The following is a 21,346-nucleotide window of genomic DNA, read 5'->3' on the forward strand; positions in this document are numbered from 1 at the left end:
AATACCGTATACCGCGGCAACCCTTATATATACCTGCCTGAGTTCCCACTTCAATTTACCCTCTCGGACCCTACACATTTTGACGGTTTCATTTTGATGTAAATGTGATAGATGGCTCTGTGGTTCCAGGGGCGGGACTTTGGTAAAGGTGTTGCTGCGGTGTCTCTACAAAAGAGACAATGTAGCCATATCAACATGAGTAGTTCTAACTTGAAAGACAGTGAAATCTGCGAGCTGCTGATCATGTGAGAGAAGGTGATGCCGTCGCTTTAAACGATGACGGGGAAAGATGGTGTGATCTACGAGAAAAACGTAGAGGAACTTTCCTTGTGAGGCTTTGGTCAGGATAAAAACAAATGTTCAGCAAAATTTTGAATATGTTGGAGTTTTTGCACTTTTAAATAGTTGATCGCGTTTGTAGCCTACACTCAGATGTCAATCTTACATGCAAGTCTCTTGAATCATAAAAAAATAAAATCAATCGTATTATGCAAATGATTCTAAAGAGGTCTACTCACCATGCGTAGCCACACCTTCTCCATTGAACCAAGAAAGCCGTCTCCATGACGATGGGGGATTTTACCCCCTCGGTTTTACACAGGCAAGAGAGTGAAATTGCCGGGCGCGCCAAGCTGTGACCGAACCGGCTTGTCAGTGTAAAAATGCCTATAGAAGAAAAGACCCAACAGACCACCAACGTGGTCCGTGTTTTCAGGGCCAAGAAACTACAGCACAGCATCACAGATGAAACATGCAAGCACACATGACAGAAGAAAGACACACTCTGAATAGGAGTTAGACAGAGAGGCTGAGAACGAGGCTAGCAATCGTTGGAGACATGTGAAGGACACAGGATTCCAACGAGCATGGATTGCATAGTCTCTAATGGCAATTAACATGCAGGAAACCCAAATCTATTGTCCGTTGAATGGGCCTCTTTTCCTTTCTTCTCCTGGGCTCAGCTATCTGTATTTTAAAGACGAGACGGAGGATAGTTAATTGACAACACCTGCCACTAAACGCTTCCTCGTCTTCTTATCACATCCTCAAACACTCGCACCACCACACCTTTATTGAGGTTTTAATTAATCACTCATTAAAGACCGTAAAGGTAACAAGGGGGCCGGGGGACATTGAATATTATGCAGCATGTGGAGTATTGGCTGGTTGTCTGCTGTTGGCTGCTTGAAAGTCAAATGGTTCTTTCATGACTATTCAAAATATGATTGGAAGAATACACCGCTGGCATCCATCTATCCTTCTCTCTGACTAATAATACTCTCACCACAATAACACATTCCAACGCTGAATCATTCGGAATCCTTCTAGTGGCTGATTTGAGGATGGTTTCGTCTTCAGACCTACTTGCTGTTTTTTCTAATTGAGAAGCAACATTCTACCTTGGGGTTGTAATATTACGCTAGGGCTGCCCAATTATTGCATATTAATTGGTATTGTGATGTTTGCATTTGCAATTAACTAGGGATGCACCAAAATGAAAATTCTTGGCCAAAACCGAAAATGAGGAAATTATTATGCCAATTATTAGTACTACCATTGCTTGTATGGCTATGACTGTGTACTAACTTCATTAAAATCAAGGAATTGCAATTTTTGCAAATCGTTATACGTGGGTCTTTCTCAGAAATATTGAAAAACATCCACACCGCAGACATAATGGCGCTAATCCAGACAAGAGTGTGCTGGCCGCGCTTTTTGTTTGCGTCATCACAAATTTCTGTTTCGGCCGTGTTGTTTTTGGGCCATTTTCGGTGGCCGAAAATTCTTTTCACAATTTACCTGCTCTTGTTTTGAAGAGTAATAAGCGCGCCATTCTTTTCAATGGGAATTGCGACGGTCTCTATACTTTCAACATAAAGTGTACATATTAGGGATGGGCGTGAGGAATTGAAATTACTCGAGTACTCCTCGTTACAAATGAACTCGGTTGGTGGACAGGCAAACTCGAGTTTGCATATACACACAAACAAAGTTTTCTGAAGCAAATGTATACATTTTCTGTGCGGCGCCACTAACGCATGCCGTGGGCACAAAGCAAAAGAAATGTATCAAATTTCTGTGTGGCGCGTGCCGTGCCGTGTGCAGGCACGCCAGAATTCAAAAAGTTAAGAGATGGCGGTTAAAGCAAAGCGCAGCGAAGAATTGAAATACTTTCAAGAAATAGGAGGTCATAAGGTGAAATGTAAAATATGCCAAGCGAAATCGAGCTACCAGAGTACTACAAGTACTATGCGGCCACATATGCTCCTGAAACACAACGGTGAGTTCGGGAAAGCAGACCCGCAGCAACCAAGTGTGTCGGCTATTTTCACCGCCGCAAGACGCAGCTGTAATCCCGGCCGTGTAGAGAAGATCACAACGCTGAGTATTTCCATAGTCCATTTGCTGCCGTTTTATTTGCAGCTTTAAATTATTTGCAATGGTTAGGCTACTTGTTTTTTTTTTTGTTTTTTTTTACCGTTACAGGCCTTGGTTCAACGTAGGGATGGGCCGATAGTCGATTCTATCGACTATCGACGATAGATGGAATCCATCGTCGATCGTGTCAAGTAGCCGATAAAAAGACGATAATATTATATTTTAATATATATATATATATATTTTTTTTTTTATGATTATTTTTTTAAAAGCGCTGTGGTAGCTATTTTTTCAACTTAAAAAGCCCCGCAAATTGTAATTGAAATTAACTGGCACCGGTGGAAAACATACTATGTAGCGCTGACCTGCCGTATTCACTCACTGCTGCGAGAGGAGAGGGGAGGGGCTCGAAACCTACCGGTCTGCTCGCACGGCGAAATGACATCACACACACCCCGCTGCACCATTTCCGGGTTACAGCTGTGGTACATGAGCTGTGTTCGACTTCGAAATCGTTCCCTATTCACTCACTCACTATTCCCTATAGTGTTCATGATATAGTGCACTACATAGGGAACGTACAAACGAGAATTCGGACACTACGCTGAACATTTCTAAACGTAATTTGCGTCAGTAAATGCGCCGGGTATTTGTGTGACGCAGACAGATGCGCCCAGATTGTGTAAACTAACCGGGCACTCTAGAGGAAAGCTGGAGGTTGTTTTGATGTTGATGTTGATTGTTGATATTGTTGATATTTCTAAACGAAAGCCGGAGACTCCATCATTAAATGTAGTCGTTTTCGCCGCTTGCGGTTATTGAGCTTCGTCTTCTCCTCCGGAAAAACACGACTGCATTGCATTGTGGTATATGGGAGTAACACGTAGGGAACATCATATGTACACTCACATTTGGGTATTTTAAGTGCATATAGGGCATGAAATTAACCAGTGAGAATTCGAACAACACTACAAAATAGCGAGCACCCTATATAGTGCACTATATCCGTGATAGGGAACGATTTCGAACACAGCTACGAGCTGTGTGTCATCAGTGTGTGTCATGATGACAGCGCCGCCGGCGCAGACGCATCGAAACTTAAATCAGCGGCAGCTCACGGCTCACGCTGGTCCAAGGGGAAGACCATCGTATTTGTTTTTAAGAAAAAAATCGAAAAATAAAAACGCGATTTTTTTCAAAGCGATAAATTATTATAAATAATTAATATTATAAAATTATTATAAAGATGACCCCCCCGATAGTATCGACTATCGGCGATCGCTAGGGGGCGCTATCGGACGATGGAAGCTTGTAGACTATTGCCCAACCCTAGTTCAACGTGATTTAAATTGTGAGACGCATATTTATTTTTGTAAGGAAAATGTGTTTTGAACGTTTGCAAAAAGAAATAATGAATACTCTGATAACTCTGACTGTTTTGATGGAGAATAAGCATTACATGTTTGGTTGGTAATATTGCCGTTCATCATTAGGCCTATTCCTGCTGCAGATGCGTTGCATTCTAAAAATAGATTTGATTAAACGAGTACCCGATTTATCCTCGAGGAATTCCTTCGATCACTCGAGTTTGGAATTTACTACTCGTGCCCATCCCTTATATATATATATATATATATATATATATATATAAGTGTGGTGATCCACAAGTAAGACTGAGAGACATTCCAAGGAACTGTACCTTATAAGGGAAAGGTGTTATGGGATAGCAGTTCCGTTTGACCTCACTCGCGGCTCAGGTGATGTTATATATATTGAAGTGGAAGGTAAAGCTGACTCGACGCATCTCTGTCTCTTGTCTCCTCATTTATTGTGCTCCACATAAGCATCCATAAAGTAGCATGCCATGGGACCTTTAAATGTCGGCTTCTGTATTTCTGGTATCTCAACAATCCGAAAACAATCACTACCACATCAAGTCCATTTACTAGCCACATGCCAGCACATTCTGACCCTTCTATCTCCTATTTAATGGCTGATTTAAAATCCATACAGCCATAGAGATGATTCAGCAGCTCAAAGATTAACTTCACTTGCTCTCTATTATCACTTACGCAGCATGGCTATCAGGACAACCTCTCAGTGCAAAACCCTATCTGTATTTTAGCGTTCACCAATATTCAGCCTTTTCCTCAATATTGGAATTTATCTGGGCTTCCATAAGGGCTCTGCGGTAAAGGCCTCATACATCTTACATGTAGTGTGTCATGCCTACTTAGTCCATAGCCAATACGGGTGTACGGGTACACAAAAGTCACGGTTCGGACATTCCTCGGTTTTGAAGTCAAGGTACTGTACAGGACGGTACAGTTCATGGTTAAGTGGATCTTTTTTAAAAACTGCTTGTTTGTCAACAACGGAGAATGGCCGTAGGTCAGCAGCAATGAAAACACCAATAAACTTGGTTATGGTATTTGCATATCTGAATTCCTAGACAGAATGCGTGTACATGTTAAAGTGCTGTATGTTGAAACAGAGAGCCCTCTCCGTATCATTCTCCGTAGCTTACGTGCGCATCCAATATTATTGAACTATCCATCGACGCAATGGAGAAAGCAAAGGCTGTGATTGGTCCTTTAACTAAATAATTTCCGGAATCACTTCCCCGCTTTAACTTTGCACCTTATTTACTTTGTACATTGTTTACTTTGAACATTAAGGAGCAATAAAACACCAAATAAGATTTGAAAAGTTTTGGACGTTTATTTACAACACAACTGCCGCCGCGGCTCCTCCCCCGCAATAAACTTCCCGCTTTGAACGGTGAACTCTTTACGCCTAGCAGCTATAAAAGCTGTAAAATGTATAAAAACTACAAAATGACTCTATTAATGCGGGCTATGTGGAATTAGTCAACGTTTATTGTACTCAACATATAAGATTGATCGGCTGGCTAAATGCACTGTGTATCCGACATCCCGACCGAGAACTGCGAATGCTCGAGGGGTCTCCGTAGTTACGGAGTCGGATTACGGAGTCGGAGTAGTATACTTTCTTTAACGGTCCAGGGGGAACTCCGACTTCAACTTTTAAATTCCACGTCGCAAAACAAGCCTCTACATTCGCCATATTAACGCTATGTTCGCCACATTTACAAGCCTCCACCTCTGTAACCACCCAGATGTGTCTGTACCGTGACGGTTCGGTAAAAAAACGTGTATCGTTACACCCCTAATGGCCAATACCACAAGGCTTTATGAAGCCTCTGGGAGACCCTTCAAGGCTGCGACTGTTTATGCACAAAAAAATATTTAGATTCCACATAGTTTACTAATCAGGATTGGATTCAGAAACACATCTGTTTACATGAAGGGCACCACGTGCCCACATTGTCCCGGTCCGTTAACATGTAGCAGCTGTGGATTCATATCCCCGCTCCTTGTGCTCTTACACAGGTTTCAGCTTTGAACTGTGTACAATTGTACAATTTGCATGGTTTGTGACATCCTCACAAAGTAATGTCAACAAATGTTTAATATTAAGACTGCTCATCATAGACTGAATTTGTCTGTAAAATGTTTGCTTGTAATACTAATTTATTACTATGTGTGCCAATTATGGAACCAATTGCCCTCCTGACTATCCCCGGGAAGAGCGTTTCCTGTGTTCATGCTCAAGACTTCCTTGTTAATTAAGGGAGTTTTTTCTTGAGACTGTTACTTTGATTTAAGGATTACATTTGGGGTCACAATTGGCCCTTGGGAGATTCTTCTATCATGATGTATCCCAAGCCAGTCAATGTGGATGGATCGCTCTTGGTTGTAATGCCTGAGCAGGCATATTGGTTAGCAAGCAGCACCTGAAAGAGAGAGAGAGAGATACAAAGACACACACACAAGCACACACAGTCACATAGAGAGGCCATGACTGAGACATAAGGTGGTTATAATGTGAGGAATGGGCTCTCCCTGTCGGCGGCCCGGGGCCATGGCTGAGCTATGAGGATGGAGTTCTTATTTAGCTTGGAATGGACAAAATGGTGAAGCAGCATTTTGTATTCAAGTCTGTTAGTCTGTCTGCTTGCCTGCCTGCCTGTCTGGCTGTCTGCCTTCCTGTTTGTCTATCTGGCTGTCTGTCTGGTTGTCTGGCTGTTGGTCTGGCAGGCTGTAGTGTCTGTAATACATTGATACTGTAAAATAACATATGGCTACCACGACCATCATGTTTGTTGAGAGAAAATAAGTTGAAAGCGAAGTTCATGGTTGCTAAAACCCCAGGGTCACTAAGGAGTGTAGTATGTATGGCCCCTTCAGCCCACACAATTGTGATGAGATGCCAGTGTGAACCGGACTGATTGGAAGAGTCTATTATCAGTCCGGTTAACAACACCTGTATCTCATGTTTGTGGGCTGAATCCCAGCCTGTCTGTCCTTCCGTTGGTCAGTCGGTCTGTCCTTCTCTTTCCTTCTCTCCATTCTGCCCCAAGCTATTTATCTGGTTTAATGATCTGTGATTAAGCTGTTTACCCTTTTTATTGTTTTATTTCCTGGAGCTGCAGGGAGGAATGTTTGGTTGATGGATAGAAGAGGAGGAGACACTGCTGACGGGGCGAGTTGTGGATAACAGAAGGGAAGATAATGCTATAGAGGGGGGGAAAGAATGAAACCAAAAAGTAATTTAAGGCACCTCCACCACCACCCCCAGCTCCACCGGCCTCACCGCCACTCTCCTCCTCCTGTCTGCCCGCAGCGAGCGGGACGAATTATCAGGGACATGGAGGAGGAATATTTATACCTCTCTACCTGCTCCATGTCAGCTGGTCTGGAGTTTCCCTCCAGGCCGCGAGTCTGGCTGACTGCAGCACCTCGGAGACCCGCTGGAAGCCCTCCTCCCACCTCTGGGATCAGGGGCCAGAACAGAAAGAAGCACTCATAAAGACAAGTAGGATAAGAAAGGGGATCAAATGATGGAGAAAGACACGGAGGATGAGACTGAAAGAGAGGGAGGAGAGACAATGAGCAAAGAATAGAGAAGGAGAGTGAGAATGAGATTACTTTAGAGAGAGTAGGAAGAACTCAGAAATGGCCAAGTAGTGTCATAAATGGAAAGGGTTGCAACTACTGTCTGGGGAGCGTCCAAGCAGTGGATCAAAGTAAGCCTGGCTTGCTTTTCCGCATGCCTGCGTTTGCAACAATGACAGTAGCACCATAAACAAGCAGACCGCAGGGCTTAGCCAAGCACCCCCTGCTGGCTGTTCCACCCAGGCCTGGTGTGGTTAACACAGTGTAGGCACTGTGTGTGAGGCCTGCCCCTGCGCCCGGTTTAGTCATTGAGTCTATGAGCAGAAAACCTTTTCTCTTAGAATTTAATTTATTTTAAAGGAGTATTCCTGCCCTTTCATAAAAACAGTTAATCGTACAATTACAAATAGCTAATTTTGGATTAATATGTGTTTGTGATACTCATATTAATTAATTAATTAGCATAGCCATTGTGGCCCCTGCGGTGCTTTAGTGGGGCTCTCCTTGATGAGAGCCCGTTGTGGCCCCTGCGGTGCTTTAGTGGGGCTCCCCTTGGCCCCCCTGCGTTGCTTTGTGTGGGGACTGCTTTATTGGGGCTCCCCTGGGGTGCTTGGTCATCGGTCCCAGGCTTATGTCGAAACGTTACATCACTGCCCTAAGGTGAAACCTTTTGCAGGGAAAAATGAACGACAGCAATATATAGTTTCACTTGAATGGATATGGATTGTAATTATGCATGCAAAGTCCCTTGGTGCTTGGCTGGGAAACTTACTTTCAGGCACGGCCACAAATGCTTGTTTTGGAGAAACTGCTGGTCTGAAAGCTGCTGGTTGCTAAGCGACAACTGGAGAAACTACTTTGAATGAGCATTCCGCCTTTTCAACCTCTTACCCTAGTAGCTCTGTGCCAATTACATGTTTTCGTCAGAGTAAAACCAATGCAGAAATATGTACATGAGCCGTCGCATTGAGCATGCAACGAAGAAGTACATTTGGTTGTCTAAGGTGTAATCACAAGGGCATCGGCTACAGGTTCTGTGTGCCTGTGTGCGTGCGTGCATCCGTGCGGGAGTGCGGCCGTGTGTGACTGCGTGTGTATATGCATCTATAGTCATCATTATGGTAATGCTGTGGTCAACAGTATGCTATTCATTAGGTATATTTTCAGGAAACGTGGAATTAACTATATAGACATTCGAAGTTGAGTTGGAAAATATGTTTCTTGTTGCATACGGCATCCTGCCTGATAATTTGAACACAGTTCAACACATTCTTTATACCTTAACAACCCCACAATCTGGGTTGTGGTCAAACTGCCTAGATGGAGTAAATAAAAAAAGTTTGAAACTATTATTCGTTATTTTTTAATAATCCCAGTAACTGTAAATGCTGCAGTCGGCTTCTCTTCCCGGGGTTCACATATAAACAATAAGACCATAATTTCAATACTTATACAAAACAAATGTAATGAAAATGATAAGGGCGAAGACTAAATACAATAAACGATACAATGTACCGTCAAAAGGATATGATGAACATGGCTCCCTTTATACATTGATTATATATTCATGTTGACCCAAATGAGCAACACTGTCACTGAATTTTTTCTGAATTAATGAAGTGTCTTCAGATACTTTATTCACAGAAACTCTTGCCACCACTTTCATGGCTGTGGAAATGGAACCCAACTTAACCCTGTCTGGGCTTCTGAATCAGGTGGAGACCGTTCTTCTTGTGTCTGTCTCCTGATGGAGTCTTCGCAGTGAAAGGCAAGCATACCATGGTCCCGAAACTTTGGATCTATAGGTGTGGTTGTTATGCACAATGATAGGCCTATCTCACAAAAATCGGAAATGACGTCACACCGGGTAAACATTCTTCCGGCAAAGTCATTTCAGCTGTTGCCGTCAACACAAAAATGCAGCGTTTCTTCACCACTTCCCTGATGGGCTTTCCAAAATTACGATTTTAAGATGTGCAGAAGATTGTGGAGTCACACTCAGCAACACCACAGTCCAGGCTGAGAAAGGGGTACAAGTTCTTTGTGGAGGAGTTCGTACACAATTATCAAGGTAAGTGGTCTAAGGTGTTTTGTTGTTGTTAGTAGGCTACTCAATGGCCTTGCTCATTCATGTTTTGTGATGACAAGCAAACCATATACGATCCACATAAATCGTCAGAAATATTGTCTGTGTGTGAAATGTGTGTAAAATGATCATATTTGTTATGTGTAGACCATAATATTATGAATATAATTAGCCATGGTGGCTATGAAGTCTCCGTGTGTAGCGTTAGCATTTTAGCATTAGGTTAACCAAAGATAGGTTTAGCTAGTTATTTGCTGACTCGTTTTTGTCCGATCAGCGACATATTATTAACTTTATGTATATGCTCAGTGTCAAATATAGTTGATGGAAAGGTGGTAGTGAGAGGTAGATGCAACCGCTCGATGAGGAGGAATGAGGAGCCCCACATACTACAGGTTTCTGCCGAGTTAGGGCCCGTTGGCCCAAGTCTGTGTTTGTTTTGATAGTCTGTCTGGACTAACAACTGCAGTTGCAGTTTTCCTCTTCTGAAGTTCAGATCCTTTTCATTGTTCTTCAGTACAGTAGCGTGCTTAAGAATTGGCCCACCTAGCTTGCTGCAATGTTGTGGCTGTACAGACCTATGTATTTTTCTTCCTCTTCATTAAGGCACAAGCCGTAAATAAAGGAAATTTGTTCAGTGCATTAAAAGGACAAACATCTAGGCTAGTTCATGTTATAACATTGCTAAAACAACAGATGTAATGGTGGCCCAAGAGTTTTGCACAGAACTGTAAATGGCTTTTCTGCGGTTGCAGACTCCTTGCCAGTTTCCAAAAAGACCTTATATCAAGGTCCTACCTACTAAGTTCAGTAACTCAATTCTTATGGTGTTCACAGATCACCCTGGAGGCTGTTTTGATTTATTGATTCATTCTTTTAATGACCACACAGCCAGGCTGGTGGAATTTGTTGTCAGCTTGGTACAGGTTCCAACTTACAAAACATATAACACAGATATACATACAGAAATACACACTACACAATACATAAGGGCCATGCTTAATCCTTAACGTTCCGAGTTCAGAAAGTTTATTGCAGTTGGGATGAAACTGTTTTTTAACCGGGTTGTTCTGGAGGCAATTGTCCTGTAACGCCTCCCAGAGGGCAGTAGCTGGAAGGCATAGTGTGCAGGGTGAGTGGGGTCAGAGATGATTTTCCGTGCTCTGCGTAGTGTCCGTTTGTGGTAGAGTGAATCAAGGGATGGAAGGGGTGTGCCAATCATTTTGGATGCTCTATTTATGATGCGTTGAAGTTTCTTCCGGGAGAGTGAGTCTAGACTGCCGAACCAGACTGTGATGGAGAAGGTGAGGATGCTTTCTACGATGGCTGTGAAAGGAGAACAGAAGATGGGACCTTACCCTGAACTTCTTGAGCTGACGGAGATGGAAAAGTCTTTGCTGGGCTTTTTTGTAGATGTGGTCTGCGTTTATTTTCCATTTGAGGTTATTGCTGATGTGGGTTCCAAGGAGTTTGAATGTGTCAGTGATGGAGATGGATTCACCTTTAATGAGCACAGGAGTTTTGGGATGGTTGGCGTCTTGGGTCGATGATGAGTTCCGTTGTTTTTGATGAGTTGAGTATGAGATCATGGTCTGTACACCAGGTCACTGCTTGGTTGATCTGTGCACGGTATTCTGTTTCTTGGTTGTTGGTGATGAGTCCTATGATGGTTGAGTCGTCCGCGTACTTGTACAGGTTGACAGAGCTGTGGTGGGATGTGAGCTTGTTTGTGTAAAGGGAGAATAGCCAGGGTGAGAGAACACAGCCTTGGGGTGTGCCTGTACTGAGGAAGAGAGGGGAGGATGTGGTATTTTTGATCTTCACCTTTTGTTGCCTGTTCCAGAGAAAGCTTTGAATCCAGTGACAGATGCATGGGTCGATGTTCATGTCCAGTAATGTATTGAATAGTTTGGCCGGGTTTATTGTGTTGAATGCAGAGCTGAAATCCATGAACAGGATGCGGGCTTATGTGTTGGCGGACTCCAGGTGGTTCAGAATGTGATGAGTTGCTAAGATGACGGTGTCTTCAACTGACCTGTTGGCTCTGTATGCAAATTGATATGGGTCCATGAAGGGGGTGGTGACAGATTTCATGTGATTTAGTATGATGCGCTCAAATTATTTCATAACTGCTGATGTCAAGGCAATGGGTCTGTAGTCATTGAGGCAGGAGATGGTCTTGGTTTTGGGAACTGGGATGATGATGGATTCTTTGAAGCAGTTGGGTACTGAGCTTTGGCAGAGGGAGGAGTTGAAGATGTTGGTAAAAACCCCGGCCAGCTCCGCAGCACAGTGGTGGAGAACGGAGGGGCTAATGTTATCTGGGCCGGGGGCTTTATTCCTCTTAAGTCCCTTGAAGGTGCTCCTTACCTCCTCCTCGTAGATGGTGAAAGGGGGGGGGGGAGGGGGTCTGGGAGAGATGGTGGTGGAACCGGTGCCTGCTCAAACCTCCCATAGAAAGTGTTAAGTGAATCAGGAAGCTGATTGTCGCTGTCAGGTGTGGGGGTGGGTTTCTTTTTGTAGTTTGTCATGTTTTGTAATTTTTTCCAGATAGAGCGAGTGTCACTATTAGGGATTTGTTCTTCTAATTTAGTGGCATAGTTGGATTTGGCTCTTCTTATTGCAGATCTCAGTTTGTATTTGGCTGCCATATATTGTTCTTTATTTCCTGTCAAATGTGCTCTATTTTTCTCCTTTCTTATTATCTTAATGTCCTGGTTAAACCACGGTTTATTATTATTGTAGTGTTTGACTTTTTTGAGTGGAATGCACAGGTCAACGCAGTAATTGACGTATGACGTCACTGCTTCGGTGACGTCGTTCAGGTCACCTGCGGCATGGAAAATATCCCAGTCCGTGCACGCGAAACAACCCCGAAGTTGTTCAATGGCTTCGGGGGACCAGCACCCGAGAAAGGTTGTTGGTGTTTTGGAGGATTTAACTTTTTGCCTGTATTTTGGAATTAGCAGCAGCATTGCGTGGTCGGACCTGCCCAGCGGAGCCCTAGGGAAAGCACGGTAAGCCTCTCTGATGGAGGTGTAGCAGTGGTCAAGCGTGTTGGTCCCTCTGCTGGGGCAATTTACCTGCTGATGGTAGCCGGGGAGCTCAGATGATAGGTTGGTCTGGTTAAAGTCCCCGAGGACGATGACTGCTGTGTCCGGGTGTGAATTTTCCAGGAGACGTAGTTGGCTAACTCGGCTATGGTGGTGTTAGCGTTAGCCTCAGGTGGAATGTAAACACAGATCATAATAATTGATGCGAACTCCCGTGGGAGGAATGATGGTCTGCATTTGACAGTGAGGTATTCTAGGTGAGGGGAACATACATGTGTTAGTTCAGTAGAATTTGTGCACCAGCGTTCATTTATCATGATGCAAACACCAACGCCTTTTGCCTTGCCTGATAGTTTGGAAGATCTATCGGAACGATTAAATGTGAAGCCTTGAAAAATTACCGCTTGGTCTGGTACTGATTGATCCAGCCAGGTCTCTGTCAGGCAGATGGCAGAGCAGTCACTGTAGTCTTTGTCGGTTTGGATCATAAGTTGTAATTCGTCCATTTTGTGCCGGAGGGATCTTACGTTTGACAGCAGAAGGGCTGGGAGCGGTGGCCGGTAAGGTCGTCTCCTGAACCTGGCAAAGGTGCCGGAGCGGCGGCCCTTTTGGGCCGGCTGCCATGGTGTTGAGTGGCTTGCGCTGTCGATGTTTAATTCCAGTAATTTCTTCTCCAGCAAGGATGTAGATGGGCCCAGATCACTGTGAGAGGTGGATCTGAGGTTTAGAAGCTCCGATCGGGTGTACTGGATTATGCACGACACTTTACAAACAAATAACGCAGACACTAAAATGACAGACAGGAACACTGCTTGTACTGTGGCAAGCCTCACGGCCACCATCTTCCTATGCCTCAACTCCCCTCAAGAGAGAGAGAGAGGACAACTTGGTCTCTCAGAGCACAGCTGTAGCTGTGCTGCGGGCAAAGGCTTCTGTAGCCATGTAACCGCTCTGCTCTTCCAGACAGCGCATTATGTGCAGCTGGGCCTTGACGTGGTTCCACCTTCCCTGGTCTGTACCAGTCAACCACAGATGTGGCATCGACCGAGAACACAGGTGTGCTGTTGTGTCCTCTGTTCAAATCATACACTTCAGTTTTTGTCTAGAGTATATGAGCATTTCCTGTATGACTAAATTTTTGTTGTTCGTTTCAGGGAATCCATCCAGAGGCTGTGAGTGACCTTGTGGTGAAAAAACCCAAGTCGGTTGGGAAGAGTCAAGTCCACACTCTAAAGAGCGTATGCTGGTAAGACATTTGTTTTGCAATTTGCACTCACACTGTTAAACTTGCTCATTATGACAAGATGCATATTAGAATATATCTGTTATCACTACAATATAAAAAAAAACAGTCCCATTTTTATTTGACGTTTCCTCTAGGGCCCCTACCAGAACAACACATCTTGGCGTCTGGAGCAAAGCTGAGTGAGATTCCCCCTCGCCCCCTTTGATGTCCCACATCCTAGAGGGAATATCCAGCTTGGAGTTAGTACCATCTCAGCTGTGCTGACCTGGAAGTTGTCAGCAATGACCTCTTCTTTAAGGCCAGTTGCTACTCTACAACAGTAGATGAAAAACTCATCAATGACTGGAATCTTCCTTGAAGGGCTTGGTGTTGGAATTGCCTCTTGTCCAATCCTATGTGCTTTGCTCCATTAAACAATATATTGTGTTGAGGGGCAAACAGACTCCCAAAACACTTGAAACACTTCTTGAGATGGAAACCGAGTGTAATTTCATGGTCTGATCAGACACACGAAATCTGTTGAGGACAGTTTGTGGCCCCATGGATATTTCTTGCAGCTTTGCCTCCAGCTCAGCAATATACTCCAGGGCATCATCCAGTGCACCTACAAAAAAAGAAGACAAATCAGTCTTCATTACCATTCATTAGTATTCACCCTGTATTTTTATTGTATTGTTATTCTGTATACTTAACCGTTTATTTATATTTATTATTATTTATTTATTTGTACTGTTTTTTGTTTTTCTTTTTTTATATATTAACAACAGGTTAATTGTTGAGTGTTGTACATTGAGGGCAAAAACCAAAGTCAAATTCCTCGTTTCTTCGCAAACCTGGCCAATAAAGCTTTATCTGAATCTGATTTAATATGCAACCCCAGTTTAACAGTACGTCTGATGTTGATTGAATGTTTTAACGTTAACCATGCAATGTTTGGCAAAAGTATACAATAGCCCAACAAGTGTTGAACACAAATAACAGACATAACAGCTAGTTAGCACACATCTACTTACCGGCAGGGGGGCGTGTCGAGTAGTCATGTTCCCTGGTACCTCTCCGGTCCATTTGTGTTTTGTCCTCTCCTTCAGCTTTTCGAGCTGACACCCGTTTATACACAGGTGTTTTCTTCGGGGCTGTGGTGTAGCTGTTCCAGTCAAAACGACTGGGAACAGCTCCAGTATTCAGCGTAGCACTCCCGTCGTTATAATCAGCCGCTGAGAATTGCCGACTACAGACCAGTGTACTCCCCTTCTGAATTACGAAATTAACTCTGTCTGATCGCCCTGACCCACTGCTGTATTGGGTATTAGTTGGGAAGTCGTGGAAAGGTAAATACGGTTGTTTTTGGTTTTTGAATTGGCACATAGAGGTACACAACAGAAGCTTTTGTTTTTTGACTGCGCCATTGTCAAATATCATGGACTACTCGACCGGAAGTCCCTTTACCCGGTGAATGCAAAATCGAACACCGAACCAGGAAGTTGGGAGATAGGCCTATTGGAACGCAAACTCCTTATACCAGCTCCAGATGACCCTTAATCTGATCATCTTCTGGATATTCTACAGGTCTTCTCGGGCCGTAGTGGTAGGCCTCCTGCCTGACCTTCAGGACAGGACCCAATAGCTGAACAAGGAGGTTTTCAGAACAGTCCAGACCTTCACCGCATGTGAACGTGTTGTAAGTCCGATCCGGGGTCATTTAGATTTACAACAATTCAGGACATTTTCAAACCAGGTTTCTTTGGTTTCAGAGCATGTTTTTAGCAGCTGTCAATTCTGAGAAGCCTTTAGTTCTCTGCATTCTTAGTTCTAAAATGCCTGGATAAATCCTCCAGCAGACTCATTTGCACGCAAATACTTCCATTACTTTATACAATGAATTGAATCTAGCATGTAGAGCTGGATTCCCCCGCTGACTTGGTTATCTACATGCCGTGTGCCAGAGCAGTTCTCTGGCCGTCGCAGCACACTGAACAAGTACAATGTCTGATCAGGTACCAGATATGGCTGGGGGACAAGACGGTTTCAATTGAAAGCAATTTAGGGCTTGATTTGAAAATGGGCTGGGTTAAAACAGTGTTATTTTTGGGGCCTTGAGAAACAGCCTTCCTGAGCAGAGTACAGACCACCAGCTGGGAGGCTCTCTGGGCTGATTGTTTCCTCTACGTCTCTCTCCTATTAGCCCCAGTCATCTGAATTATTGATGTATTGTTTTCAGGGCTGTTGGTTTTTTCTCTCCTCCCAAGTGACAGATGGCTTGTGTTGTTAAGTAATTTCTCTACTCTCTCTCCACCCTCATCCCCCCTTTCTCCTCCCTCTCCCCCCTCTGTCCTTCTTTGACATTGTGGTAACAAATGTATCGCAGGATAAAAGGAAGTGTTAACTCTTCTTCCTGCGTTGTGTTTACAGGCCATCTCCATAGGCTTGACTGTGAACAACAAGTATTGTCACGCATCGCAGTGCCATCCATTTTGACCCCTCATATTGTGACGTTGACCGGGCTCTCCGTGGCTCGTCTGGTATTTCCACCAGGAGCCTCTTTGGTTGACTACAGCCGTAATGGTTTTGTCATTGAGGGTATCCTGAATTTCACTCCTTTTGTTTGCCTCGAAGACTTCTTTCTCGTCAATACTCAGCAGCATTGTCGATATCTGTTTGTCATTCTTCTGAATTGACTGGAGCTGGTACTCTAGTGAGCAACCGGTTCCTTCCAGCCTCAGATGCACAGTCCTTACTGCACAGCATTCAAATGTGGATTTGAAATGTGAATGTCAACCATACAAATGTAGCTTTGAAGCAGCACTGCTTTCTTTCTTACAGCACTCTGACTCTCAGACTTTGCAGAAGTTGCATTGTACGACCCTTTGTATTATCAACTGCATTTTGAGACTATAGCCCTGGGATGTGACTATAGCCCTGGGATGAGACTATAGTCTCATCCCAGGGCTATAGTCACATCCCAGGGCTATAGTATCATCACAGGGCAATAGTCGTATCCCAGGGCAATAGTCTCATCATCACAGGGCTATATTCTCACCAGAAGGCTGTAGTCTCATCAGAGGGCTATACTATCATCCTCACAGGGCTATAGTCTCATCAGAGGGCTATACTATCACCATCACAGGGCTATAGTTTCATCACAGGGCTTTAGTCTCATCATAGGGCTATACTCTCATCATCACAGGGCTATAGTCTCATCACTAGGCTTTAGTCTCATTAGAGGGCTATACTCTCATCATCACAGGGCTATAGTCTCTATCACATGGCTATAGTCTCATCACAGGGTTATAGTCTCATCAGAGGGCTATACTCTCATCATCACAGGGCTATAGTCTCATCACAGGGCTATAGTCTCATTAGAGGGCTCTAGGCTCATCAGAGGGCTATACTCATCACAGGGCTATACTCTCATCATCCCAGGGCTATAGTCTCATCATCACAGGGCTATAGTCTCATCCCAGGGCCCTGTGATCAAGGTCCCCCCCCTGTATGAATGATCTCTTCGCCTTGCACTGCGAGTCATGTAAAGTTATTTCATTAGTAACACGCTATTTTTCCATTCATACTTAGTTTATGTAAATCATTAATCTTTTCATGCGTTCAGAACCCTTGTCTATGCATCACATATCAAGTGGGGCAAGGCACAGGGCAGCAGCACTGAAGGTTGCTCTACAGTCTGAATGTTTGAACACAACAACATCAAAAAGCAGATAGGCCTACCTAGGATCCCGTATGTAGAAGTCTTAGTAATACACCGGGCAGAGCAACATCAACTACGCTGGACTTAAGTCTGACTTAATGTTTTATAATATATGTTTTACAGTATGCGCGGAACTGGTAACTGACGCCGGCAGGTCCATGCTTCATGCGTGCCCACAGCGACCCTACGAGCGCTATAGTATGAGCGACGACTGCTTTTATTTCTGCGGTAACGGTTCGACCAAATTCTGTCAAACTGTGTGTGGGAGCACTACACAATGCATAGAGCTAAAAAGTGTGTTTGTTGCAAAAGCGAAAATGGCGTGGCACGGAAGCGCAAAGGTAATGATACAACATTTGAAAAGATGTTGTATCGGAGTCATCCGTGACAAGGAAGGGGGCTGACAGCAGGGTAAGTCAATACAAAATCTCACATTTATTCAGTTTTCAAGTAAGAACATGCAACATAAGTCTCTCCTTTCTCTTGTTTGGTGTGTTAATGTATTCGTTATCCAGCTTTACAAGCATGAAAAGCTTATTATACTAACGTAAGCATTAGGTGTGTGTGTGTGTGTGTGTGTGTGTGTGTGTGTGTGTGTGTGTGTGTGTGTGTGTGTGTGTGTGTGTGTGTGTGTGTGTGTGTGTGTGTGTGTGTGTGTGTGTGTGTGTGTGTCCGCGTGCGTGCCCGCCCGCCCGCGACATACTATACTATATCTAGTATAGTATGTCGATACTATACTAGATATAGCACTATATTATATCTAGTATAGTGCTATTTTACATGCTAACATTAACATTGTCGCTGCAGAAAAAACAACCAACTATGAGTGGCTTCCTGATTGGAAGAACATCATGTACACCACAGCAAGCATCTGTCATGACAGATAGCATCCTTAACATGCTTGTCACTGACATGAGGCCTCTGTCAATGGTCGAAGATGACAGCTTCAAGACAATGACTCACACCTTGAATCCTGGTTATGGAAAGAAAATTTGAACAGACATTCAATGAAGTGAAGACTGCTTTAAACAACGGCAACAACAGCAAACTTGCTCTCCCCACTGATGTTTGGACAAGTGTAGCCATTGAGGCCTACCTCGGTGTTACTTGCCACTACATCACAGACGATTGGGACATGAAGTCAATCTGCCTCACTACCATGCCACTGCAGGACAGACATACTGGATCCAACATCGCAGAATGGTTGGAAGAAGTTGTAGCCAGGTTTGAAATCCCTCCTAGCAACATGATTGCCATAGTCCATGATAATGGTGCTGTCACACCAAAATTGTACCGGGGGCGAAAATTGTACCTCCTACATAATCCGAAAACATTACGTCATTGTTCGACGTGATTGTCCACTGCCAGGCAGATTTCAAAAAACATTTGCGCTCATGTTGCCAAAGGCGAAATGACATAATACAGATAACACTTGTTTTTACTTTATATTTGTATTGTATTGAATCTATCTAGTAAACTGAGTGTTTAAAGTGTATCATAATCTAGCTAGCTTGTGTTAATACACTCAGTTTACTAGCTAAATGCAATTAAACAATTAAATACAATACAAATATAAGTTAGCAACGCTAATAAATGTCATTTGTAAAATAAGTGATTTCTGCTTAATGTTATTTCGTCTTGTGACGCTCAATGAATGAGCGCGAATGTTGGCAATTGTTCATGAACCTTCCTACGTCATCGTTCGACGTGATTGTCCGTTGCCAGGCAACGTTCAACTAGATCGTCCGTTGCCAGGCGACGTTCGACGCAATTGTCCTTTGCCAGGCAGGTTTGGAATTTTGAACGCAGATTACGTAAGCGGTGAAATTTTCGCCCCCGGTACAATTTTGGTGTGACAGTGCCAATGTTGTGGCTGCGGCACGCATCCTGGAGGAGAAGAATAGGTGGTCATAGGAGAAGAGTGCATTGCAGTTGTCATACCTTGAAACTCGTGATCGATGCTGCAATCGAAGCATTGAAAAGGCTGTTGAGGCTGCAAGATGTCTCGTGGAACATTTAAAGAAAAAGTGAGCTAGCCAGCGGTAAGGTACGAGCAAAACTCCAACAAATGGTCACACCTGAGCACAGCCTTGTTCAAGATGAAAGCACAAGGCGGAACAGCACCTTTTATATGGTCAGTCAACTGATTGAGCAAAGATGGCCTGTAACAGCAACACTGTCTTACATCTCTGTCACACAGAAAGGAAAAAGGTACCATGATTTGAAACCAGAACAGTGAAAGAAGAACATTAGAAGAACATTTAAAAGCCCTCAAGGCTTTTGAATGTGCCACTGTGTTCATGCGTGCAGAGAAATACACAACAATATCTGCAATACCTCCACTTGTGAAGGGGCTATCCAAGTCCACCGAGAATGTTGCCTACGAGTCGGGGCCGTTGCAGGCTTTTCAACTCACTGCTCGTCACTTCCACCAATACAGCTTCTGCATCAACACCTCTTGCCACTCTACTTGATTCACTCCTTGGTTCCAGCAGTGAAGAAGGGGATGGATCAAGTGGAGATGATGATGATGTCAACACCAAAGTAGGAAAATAAGTCCTCAGAAACTTGCTAAGGAAGAAAACCCATTGCAGTGGTGGAAGAATAACAAGGACAAATATCCGATATTGGCCAAGCTAGCCAAGTCCTACTTACGCATCCCTGGCACCTCGACACCATCAGAGCGGCTGTTCTCTGCCGCAGGCAACGTAGCTTCCAAGAAGAGAGCAAGCCTTAGCCAGGTGTGTGTGTGTTAGAGCACCAGGCAAGAAGGCGTTAATGTCAAATGTTAATGTTGAAACAAATACAGTGTGGACAGATTGGTAACTTGCATTTTCCTTTATTTTTTATTATTTATTTATTGTTCTAACAGATCAGGCACTTCACTGAAAACTGAAAACGTAATTTTGTGCACTTTATAAAAGAAAGGAGCCTTTTAATTTTTGTATATGCTGTATATACATTTACATATAAAAATGTATATCATACATTGTATGTTTTTTTTTTTTTTTTTCCAGTGTTTGATATTTTTTAATATTAATATGACTTTTCATAGCTCAGGGACGTTGGAGCAATAACCTGTTTTTAAACTTCAGTCTGCACTGTGAAAGTAATGTTTTGTTTTTGAATAAAGATGCGGCAATTACAAATGTTTCTCTTTTTTATCCGATTCATCGATTAATCGAAAAAATTATCTACCAATTAATCGATTAATAAAATAATTGTTAGATGTAGCCCTAGATTCCTGTATTCTTTCACATCGTAATATATCTAGAAGAACAAAAGCATTGCAACGTCATGCCTTTGTGTTTATACACCCACTGACCTTGTTATGGTTCTAGACACACAGACAGCCATTACCTCTGCACAGGCCCTCCTCATTCATCTGGTCTCCCTGGCTTCGGGAGGGGCAATATGGGTGTGTTACAAGGACTAGTAGTTTCCTTTAGAATGCCTTGAGATAAAAGAGAAGTTATTACTGGCTGAATCCCATCTAATGCTTCGGGGGACAAACGATACTGTCGAATACAAGGCAAAGTAGCATCTGACTTTAATGTAACTTTAAGAGGTGGTGAAGAGTTTACAAATCCTGCATGATTTTTATGCATGGCCCATAGTTTAGATGGTACCTGGGATAAACTCTGGGGTGGACTGTTATCAGGAGACGGTGCTGGAGAGTGTTTTTCGAATGTACAACTCGAATTCGCAAACAACAGGGTTTTCAAATCTAGTCTCCAACCGTCAGACTGTAGCGTGTGCAGTATACCTGTAGAGGTCGCTGATGAACTAATGGGTTTTGTGTTGTGTAGGGTTTTAATCATGTTTTCTAATTATTGGGGTGTATGTGTTGGTGAAATAGCTAGTATGATGTGTGGTACTGTTGTATCATCGTGAAGGAGAGAA

General features: G+C 43.5%; 1 protein-coding gene and 1 long non-coding RNA gene across 2 annotated transcripts in view; both read left to right on the forward strand.

Annotated features, from left to right (window-relative positions):
* The window catches only part of LOC130378211 (tumor suppressor candidate 3), a 151,478-nt gene that overhangs the window by 5,658 nt on the left and 124,474 nt on the right, over positions 1-21,346 (forward strand). The window lies entirely within an intron of this gene.
* Positions 11,876-15,994, forward strand: LOC130378243 (uncharacterized). The gene is made up of 3 exons (XR_008894592.1): positions 11,876-13,553; positions 13,652-13,743; positions 13,878-15,994. It is a non-coding gene; the product is annotated as an uncharacterized LOC130378243 (long non-coding RNA).

The sequence above is a fragment of the Gadus chalcogrammus genome, chromosome 3 (assembly GCF_026213295.1).
Source record: "Gadus chalcogrammus isolate NIFS_2021 chromosome 3, NIFS_Gcha_1.0, whole genome shotgun sequence".
In the NCBI taxonomy this organism is placed as follows: Eukaryota; Metazoa; Chordata; class Actinopteri; order Gadiformes; family Gadidae; genus Gadus; species Gadus chalcogrammus.